Source organism: Onthophagus taurus, chromosome 6, assembly GCF_036711975.1.
Source record: "Onthophagus taurus isolate NC chromosome 6, IU_Otau_3.0, whole genome shotgun sequence".
NCBI classification, from domain to species: Eukaryota; Metazoa; Arthropoda; class Insecta; order Coleoptera; family Scarabaeidae; genus Onthophagus; species Onthophagus taurus.
The window spans coordinates 24375266-24385462 of record NC_091971.1 but is presented as its reverse complement, the minus strand read 5'-3'; positions in this window follow the sequence as shown (position 1 = coordinate 24385462).

The window sequence follows — 10197 nt, the reverse complement described above, 5'->3', positions numbered from 1 at the left end:
TAGAAAGTTCAAACATGGCTCAAAACGGCATATAACGTCATAATATCACGTTTTGGGCACATTTTGTTTTTTATCTCCAACATGCTCCAAGATGTCATTTGAGGCCTGAATATCACAAATATGGTCAACAGAATTATCGGAACCGAAAGTGATAGAAAGTTCAAACATGGCTCAAAACGGCGTATAACGTCATAATATCACGTTTTGAGCACATTTTGTTTTTTATCTCCAACATGCTCCAAGATGTCATTTGGCGCCTGAATATCACAAATATGGTCAACAGAATTATCGGAACCGAAAGTGATAGAAAGTTCAAACATGGCTCAAAACGGCGTATAACGTCATAATATCACGTTTTGGGCACATTTTGTTTTTTATCTCCAACATGCTCCAAGATGTCATTTGGCGCCTGAATATCACAAATATGATCAACAGAATTACCGGAGCCAAAAGTGATAGAAAGTTCAAACATGGCTCAGAACGGCGTATAACGTCATAATATCACGTTTTGGGCACATTTTGTTTTTTATCTCCAACATGCTCCAAGATGTCATTTGGCGCCTGAATATCACAAATAAGATCAACAGAATTACCGGAACCAAAAGTGATAGAAAGTTCAAACATGGCTCAGAACGGCGTATAACGTCATAATATCACGTTTTGGGCACATTTTGTTTTTTATCTCCAACATGCTCCAAGATGTCATTTGGCGCCTGAATATCACAAATATGGTCAACAGAATTATCGGAACCGAAAGTGATAGAAAGTTCAAACATGGCTCAAAACGGCGTATAACGTCATAATATCACGTTTTGGGCACATTTTGTTTTTTATCTCCAACATGCTCCAAGATGTCATTTGACGCCTGAATATGACAAATATGGTCAACAGAATTACCGGAACCAAAAGTGATAGAAAGTTCAAACATGGCTCAAAACGGCGTATAACGTCATAATATCACGTTTTGGGCACATATTGTTTTTTATCTCCAACATGCTCCAAGATGTCATTTGACGCCTGAATATGACAAATATGGTCAACAGAATTACCGGAACCAAAAGTGATAGAAAGTTCAAACATGGCTCAAAACGGCGTATAACGTCATAATATCACGTTTTGGGCACATTTTGTTTTTTATCTACAACATGCTCCAAGATGTCATTTGGCGCCTGAATACCAAATATATGGTCAACAGAATTACCGGAACCAAAAGTGATAGAAAGTTCAAACATGGCTCAAAACGGCGTATAACGTCATAATATCACGTTTTGGGCACATTTTGTTTTTTATCTCTAACATGCTCCAAGATGTCATTTGACGCCTGAATATCACAAATATGGTCAACAGAATTACCGGAACCAAAAGTGATAGAAAGTTCAAACATGGCTCAAAATGGCGTATAACGTCATAATATCACGTTTTGGGCACATTTTGTTTTTTATCTCCAACATGCCCAAGATGTCATTTGGCGCCTGAATATCACAAATATGATCAACAGAATTACCGGAGCCAAAAGTGATAGAAAGTTCAAACATGGCTCAGAACGGCGTATAACGTCATAATATCACGTTTTGGGCACATTTTGTTTTTTATCTCCAACATGCTCCAAGATGTCATTTGGCGCCTGAATATCACAAATATGGTCAACAGAATTATCGGAACCGAAAGTGATAGAAAGTTCAAACATGGCTCAAAACGGCGTATAACGTCATAATATCACGTTTTGGGCACATTTTGTTTTTTATCTCCAACATGCTCCAAGATGTCATTTGACGCCTGAATATGACAAATATGGTCAACAGAATTACCGGAACCAAAAGTGATAGAAAGTTCAAACATGGCTCAAAACGGCGTATAACGTCATAATATCACGTTTTGGGCACATTTTGTTTTTTATCTCCAACATGCTCCAAGATGTCACATGACGCCTGAATATGACAAATATGGTCAACAGAATTACCGAAACCAAAAGTGATAGAAAGTTCAAACATGGCTCAAAACGGCGTATAACGTCATAATATCACGTTTTGGGCACATTTTGTTTTTTATCTCCAACATGCTCCAAGATGTCATTTGACGCCTGAATATGACAAATATGGTCAACAGAATTACCGGAACCAAAAGTGATAGAAAGTTCAAACATGGCTCAAAACGGCGTATAACGTCATAATATCACGTTTTGGGCACATTTTGTTTTTTATCTACAACATGCTCCAAGATGTCATTTGGCGCCTGAATACCAAATATATGGTCAACAGAATTACCGGAACCAAAAGTGATAGAAAGTTCAAACATGGCTCAAAACGGCGTATAACGTCATAATATCACGTTTTGGGCACATTTTGTTTTTTATCTCTAACATGCTCCAAGATGTCATTTGACGCCTGAATATCACAAATATGGTCAACAGAATTACCGGAACCAAAAGTGATAGAAAGTTCAAACATGGCTCAAAATGGCGTATAACGTCATAATATCACGTTTTGGGCACATTTTGTTTTTTATCTCCAACATGCCCAAGATGTCATTTGGCGCCTGAATATCACAAATATGATCAACAGAATTACCGGAGCCAAAAGTGATAGAAGGTTCAAACATGGCTCAGAACGGCGTATAACGTCATAATATCACGTTTTGGGCACATTTTGTTTTTTATCTCCAACATGCTCCAAGATGTCATTTGGCGCCTGAATATCACAAATATGGTCAACAGAATTATCGGAACCGAAAGTGATAGAAAGTTCAAACATGGCTCAAAACGGCGTATAACGTCATAATATCACGTTTTGGGCACATTTTGTTTTTTATCTCCAACATGCTCCAAGATGTCATTTGACGCCTGAATATCACAAATACGGTCAACAGAATTACCGGAACCAAAAGTGATAGAAAGTTCAAACATGGCTCAGAACGGCGTATAACGTCATAATATCACGTTTTGGGCACATTTTGTTTTTTATCTCCAACATGCTCCAAGATGTCATTTGACGCCTGAATATCACAAATATGGTCAACAGAATTATCGGAACCGAAAGTGGTAGAAAGTTCAAACATGGCTCAAAACGGCGTATAACGTCATAATATCACGTTTTGGGCACATTTTGTTGTTTATCTCCAACTTGCTCCAAGATGCCATTTGGCGCCTGAATATCAAATATATGGTCAACAGAATTACCGGAACCAAAAGTGATAGAAAGTTCAAACATGGCTCAGAACGGCGTATAACGTCATAATATCACGTTTTGGGCACATTTTGTTTTTTATCTCCAACATGCTCCAAGATGTCATTTGGCGCCTGAATATCACAAATATGGTCAACAGAATTATCGGAACCGAAAGTGATAGAAAGTTCAAACATGGCTCAAAACGGCGTATAACGTCATAATATCACGTTTTGGGCACATTTTGTTTTTTATCTCCAACATGCTCCAAGATGTCATTTGACGCCTGAATATGACAAATATGGTCAACAGAATTACCGGAACCAAAAGTGATAGAAAGTTCAAACATGGCTCAAAACGGCGTATAACGTCATAATATCACGTTTTGGGCACATTTTGTTTTTTATCTCCAACATGCTCCAAGATGTCATTTGACGCCTGAATATGACAAATATGGTCAACAGAATTACCGGAACCAAAAGTGATAGAAAGTTCAAACATGGCTCAAAACGGCGTATGTCATAATATCACGTTTTGGGCACATTTTGTTTTTTATCTACAACATGCTCCAAGATGTCATTTGGCGCCTGAATACCAAATATATGGTCAACAGAATTACCGGAACCAAAAGTGATAGAAAGTTCAAACATGGCTCAAAACGGCGTATAACGTCATAATATCACGTTTTGGGCACATTTTGTTTTTTATCTCTAACATGCTCCAAGATGTCATTTGACGCCTGAATATCACAAATATGGTCAACAGAATTACCGGAACCAAAAGTGATAGAAAGTTCAAACATGGCTCAAAATGGCGTATAACGTCATAATATCACGTTTTGGGCACATTTTGTTTTTTATCTCCAACATGCCCAAGATGTCATTTGGCGCCTGAATATCACAAATATGATCAACAGAATTACCGGAGCCAAAAGTGATAGAAAGTTCAAACATGGCTCAGAACGGCGTATAACGTCATAATATCACGTTTTGGGCACATTTTGTTTTTTATCTCCAACATGCTCCAAGATGTCATTTGGCGCCTGAATATCACAAATACGGTCAACAGAATTACCGGAACCAAAAGTGATAGAAAGTTCAAACATGGCTCAGAACGGCGTATAACGTCATAATATCACGTTTTGGGCACATTTTGTTTTTTATCTCCAACATGCTCCAAGATGTCATTTGACGCCTGAATATCACAAATATGGTCAACAGAATTATCGGAACCGAAAGTGGTAGAAAGTTCAAACATGGCTCAAAACGGCGTATAACGTCATAATATCACGTTTTGGGCACATTTTGTTGTTTATCTCCAACTTGCTCCAAGATGCCATTTGGCGCCTGAATATCAAATATATGGTCAACAGAATTACCGGAACCAAAAGTGATAGAAAGTTCAAACATGGCTCAGAACGGCGTATAACGTCATAATATCACGTTTTGGGCACATTTTGTTTTTTATCTCCAACATGCTCCAAGATGTCATTTGGCGCCTGAATATCACAAATATGGTCAACAGAATTATCGGAACCGAAAGTGATAGAAAGTTCAAACATGGCTCAAAACGGCGTATAACGTCATAATATCACGTTTTGGGCACATTTTGTTTTTTATCTCCAACATGCTCCAAGATGTCATTTGACGCCTGAATATGACAAATATGGTCAACAGAATTACCGGAACCAAAAGTGATAGAAAGTTCAAACATGGCTCAAAACGGCGTATAACGTCATAATATCACGTTTTGGGCACATTTTGTTTTTTATCTCCAACATGCTCCAAGATGTCATTTGACGCCTGAATATGACAAATATGGTCAACAGAATTACCGGAACCAAAAGTGATAGAAAGTTCAAACATGGCTCAAAACGGCGTATGTCATAATATCACGTTTTGGGCACATTTTGTTTTTTATCTACAACATGCTCCAAGATGTCATTTGGCGCCTGAATACCAAATATATGGTCAACAGAATTACCGGAACCAAAAGTGATAGAAAGTTCAAACATGGCTCAGAACGGCGTATAACGTCATAATATCACGTTTTGGGCACATTTTGTTTTTTATCTCCAACATGCTCCAAGATGTCATTTGACGCCTGAATATCACAAATATGGTCAACAGAATTATCGGAACCGAAAGTGGTAGAAAGTTCAAACATGGCTCAAAACGGCGTATAACGTCATAATATCACGTTTTGGGCACATTTTGTTGTTTATCTCCAACTTGCTCCAAGATGCCATTTGGCGCCTGAATATCAAATATATGGTCAACAGAATTACCGGAACCAAAAGTGATAGAAAGTTCAAACATGGCTCAGAACGGCGTATAACGTCATAATATCACGTTTTGGGCACATTTTGTTTTTTATCTCCAACATGCTCCAAGATGTCATTTGGCGCCTGAATATCACAAATATGGTCAACAGAATTATCGGAACCGAAAGTGATAGAAAGTTCAAACATGGCTCAAAACGGCGTATAACGTCATAATATCACGTTTTGGGCACATTTTGTTTTTTATCTCCAACATGCTCCAAGATGTCATTTGACGCCTGAATATGACAAATATGGTCAACAGAATTACCGGAACCAAAAGTGATAGAAAGTTCAAACATGGCTCAAAACGGCGTATAACGTCATAATATCACGTTTTGGGCACATTTTGTTTTTTATCTCCAACATGCTCCAAGATGTCATTTGACGCCTGAATATGACAAATATGGTCAACAGAATTACCGGAACCAAAAGTGATAGAAAGTTCAAACATGGCTCAAAACGGCGTATGTCATAATATCACGTTTTGGGCACATTTTGTTTTTTATCTACAACATGCTCCAAGATGTCATTTGGCGCCTGAATACCAAATATATGGTCAACAGAATTACCGGAACCAAAAGTGATAGAAAGTTCAAACATGGCTCAAAACGGCGTATAACGTCATAATATCACGTTTTGGGCACATTTTGTTTTTTATCTCTAACATGCTCCAAGATGTCATTTGACGCCTGAATATCACAAATATGGTCAACAGAATTACCGGAACCAAAAGTGATAGAAAGTTCAAACATGGCTCAAAATGGCGTATAACGTCATAATATCACGTTTTGGGCACATTTTGTTTTTTATCTCCAACATGCCCAAGATGTCATTTGGCGCCTGAATATCACAAATATGATCAACAGAATTACCGGAGCCAAAAGTGATAGAAAGTTCAAACATGGCTCAGAACGGCGTATAACGTCATAATATCACGTTTTGGGCACATTTTGTTTTTTATCTCCAACATGCTCCAAGATGTCATTTGGCGCCTGAATATCACAAATATGGTCAACAGAATTATCGGAACCGAAAGTGATAGAAAGTTCAAACATGGCTCAAAACGGCGTATAACGTCATAATATCACGTTTTGGGCACATTTTGTTTTTTATCTCCAACATGCTCCAAGATGTCATTTGACGCCTGAATATCACAAATACGGTCAACAGAATTACCGGAACCAAAAGTGATAGAAAGTTCAAACATGGCTCAGAACGGCGTATAACGTCATAATATCACGTTTTGGGCACATTTTGTTTTTTATCTCCAACATGCTCCAAGATGTCATTTGACGCCTGAATATCACAAATATGGTCAACAGAATTATCGGAACCGAAAGTGGTAGAAAGTTCAAACATGGCTCAAAACGGCGTATAACGTCATAATATCACGTTTTGGGCACATTTTGTTGTTTATCTCCAACTTGCTCCAAGATGTCATTTGGCGCCTGGATATCAAATATATGGTCAACAGAATTACCGGAACCAAAAGTGATAGAAAGTTCAAACATGGCTCAAAACGGCGTATAACGTCATAATATCACGTTTTGGGCACATTTTGTTTTTTATCTCCAACATGCTCCAAGATGTCATTTGAGGCCTGAATATCACAAATATGGTCAACAGAATTATCGGAACCGAAAGTGATAGAAAGTTCAAACATGGCTCAAAACGGCGTATAACGTCATAATATCACGTTTTGGGCACATTTTGTTTTTTATCTCCAACATGCTCCAAGATGTCATTTGACGCCTGAATATCACAAATACGGTCAACAGAATTACCGGAACCAAAAGTGATAGAAAGTTCAAACATGGCTCAAAATGGCGTATAACGTCATAATATCACGTTTTGGGCACATTTTGTTTTTTATCTCCAACATGCTCCAAGATGTCATTTGACGCCTGAATATCACAAATACGGTCAACAGAATTACCGGAACCAAAAGTGATAGAAAGTTCAAACATGGCTCAAAACGGCGTATAACGTCATAATATCACGTTTTGGGCACATTTTGTTTTTTATCTCCAACATGCTCCAAGATGTCATTTGGCGCCTGAATATCACAAATATGATCAACAGAATTACCGGAGCCAAAAGTGATAGAAAGTTCAAACATGGCTCAGAACGGCGTATAACGTCATAATATCACGTTTTGGGCACATTTTGTTTTTTATCTCCAACATGCTCCAAGATGTCATTTGACGCCTGCATATCACAAATATGGTCAACAGAATTATCGGAACCGAAAGTGATAGAAAGTTCAAACATGGCTCAAAACGGCGTATAACATCATAATATCACGTTTTGGGCACATTTTGTTTTTTATCTCCAACTTGCTCCAAGATGTCATTTGGCGCCTGAATATCAAATATATGGTCAACAGAATTACCGGAACCAAAAGTGATAGAAAGTTCAAACATGGCTCAAAACGGCGTATAACGTCATAATATCACGTTTTGGGCACATTTTGTTTTTTATCTCCAACATGCTCCAAGATGTCATTTGAGGCCTGAATATCACAAATATGGTCAACAGAATTATCGGAACCGAAAGTGATAGAAAGTTCAAACATGGCTCAAAACGGCGTATAACGTCATAATATCACGTTTTGGGCACATTTTGTTTTTTATCTCCAACATGCTCCAAGATGTCATTTGGCGCCTGAATATCACAAATATGGTCAACAGAATTATCGGAACCGAAAGTGATAGAAAGTTCAAACATGGCTCAAAACGGCGTATAACGTCATAATATCACGTTTTGGGTGCATTTTGTTTTTTATCTCCAACATGCTCCAAGATGTCATTTGGCTCCTGAATATCACAAATATGGTCAACAGAATTATCGGAACCAAAAGTGATAGAAAGGTCAAGCATGGCTCAAAACGGCGTATAACGGCAAAATAACACGTTTTGGGCACATTTTGTTTTTTATCTCCAACATGCTCCAAGATGTCATTTGGCGCCTGAATATCACAAATATGATCAACAGAATTACCGGAGCCAAAAGTGATAGAAAGTTCAAACATGGCTCAGAACGGCGTATAACGTCATAATATCACGTTTTGGGCACATTTTGTTTTTTATCTCCAACATGCTCCAAGATGTCATTTGGCGCCTGAATATCACAAATATGATCAACAGAATTACCGGAGCCAAAAGTGATAGAAAGTTCAAACATGGCTCAGAACGGCGTATAACGTCATAATATCACGTTTTGGGCACATTTTGTTTTTTATCTCCAACTTGCTCCAAGATGTCATTTGGCGCCTGAATATCAAATATATGGTCAACAGAATTATCGGAACCGAAAGTGATAGAAAGTTCAAACATGGCTCAGAACGGCGTATAACGTCATAATATCACGTTTTGGGCACATTTTGTTTTTTATCTCCAACATGCTCCAAGATGTCATTTGACGCCTGAATATCACAAATATGGTCAACAGAATTATCGGAACCGAAAGTGATAGAAAGTTCAAACATGGCTCAAAACGGCGTATAACGTCATAATATCACGTTTTGGGCACATTTTGTTTTTTATCTCCAACTTGCTCCAAGATGTCATTTGGCGCCTGAATATCAAATATATGGTCAACAGAATTACCGGAACCAAAAGTGATAGAAAATTCAAACATGGCTCAATACGGCGTATAACGTCATAATATCACGTTTTGGGCACATTTTGTTTTTTATCTCCAACATGCTCCAAGATGTCATTTGAGGCCTGAATATCACAAATATGGTCAACAGAATTATCGGAACCGAAAGTGATAGAAAGTTCAAACATGGCTCAAAACGGCGTATAACGTCATAATATCACGTTTTGGGCACATTTTGTTTTTTATCTCCAACATGCTCCAAGATGTCATATGGCGCCTGAATATCACAAATATGGTCAACAGAATTATCGGAACCGAAAGTGATAGAAAGTTCAAACATGGCTCAAAACGGCGTATAACGTCATAATATCACGTTTTGGGCACATTTTGTTTTTTATCTCCAACATGCTCCAAGATGTCATTTGACGCCTGAATATCAAATATATGGTCAACAAAATTACCGGAACCAAAAGTGATAGAAAGTTCAAACATGGCTCAAAACTGCGTATAAAGTCATAATATCACGTTTTGGGCACATTTTGTTTTTTATCTCCAACATGCTCCAAGATGTCATTTGGCGCCTGAATATCACATATATGGTCAACAGAATTACCGGAACCGAAAGTGATAGAAAGTTCAAACATGGTTCAGAACGGCGTATAACGTCATAATATCACGTTTTGGGCACATTTTGTTTTTTATCTCCAACATGCTCCAAGATGTCATTTGGCGCCTGAATATCACAAATATGATCAACAGAATTACCGGAACCAAAAGTGATAGAAAGTTCAAACATGCTCAGAACGGCGTATAACGTCATAATATCACGTTTTGGGCACATTTTGTTTTTTATCTCCAACATGCTCCAAGATGTCATTTGACGCCTGAATATGACAAATATGGTCAACAGAATTACCGGAACCAAAAGTGATAGAAAGGTCAAACATGGCTCAGAACGGCGTATAACGTCATAATATCACGTTTTGGGCACATTTTGTTTTTTATCTCCAACATACTCCAAGATGTCATTTGGCGCCTGAATATCACAAATATGGTCAACAGAATTACCGGAGCCAAAAGTGATAGAAAGTTCAAACATGGCTCAGAACG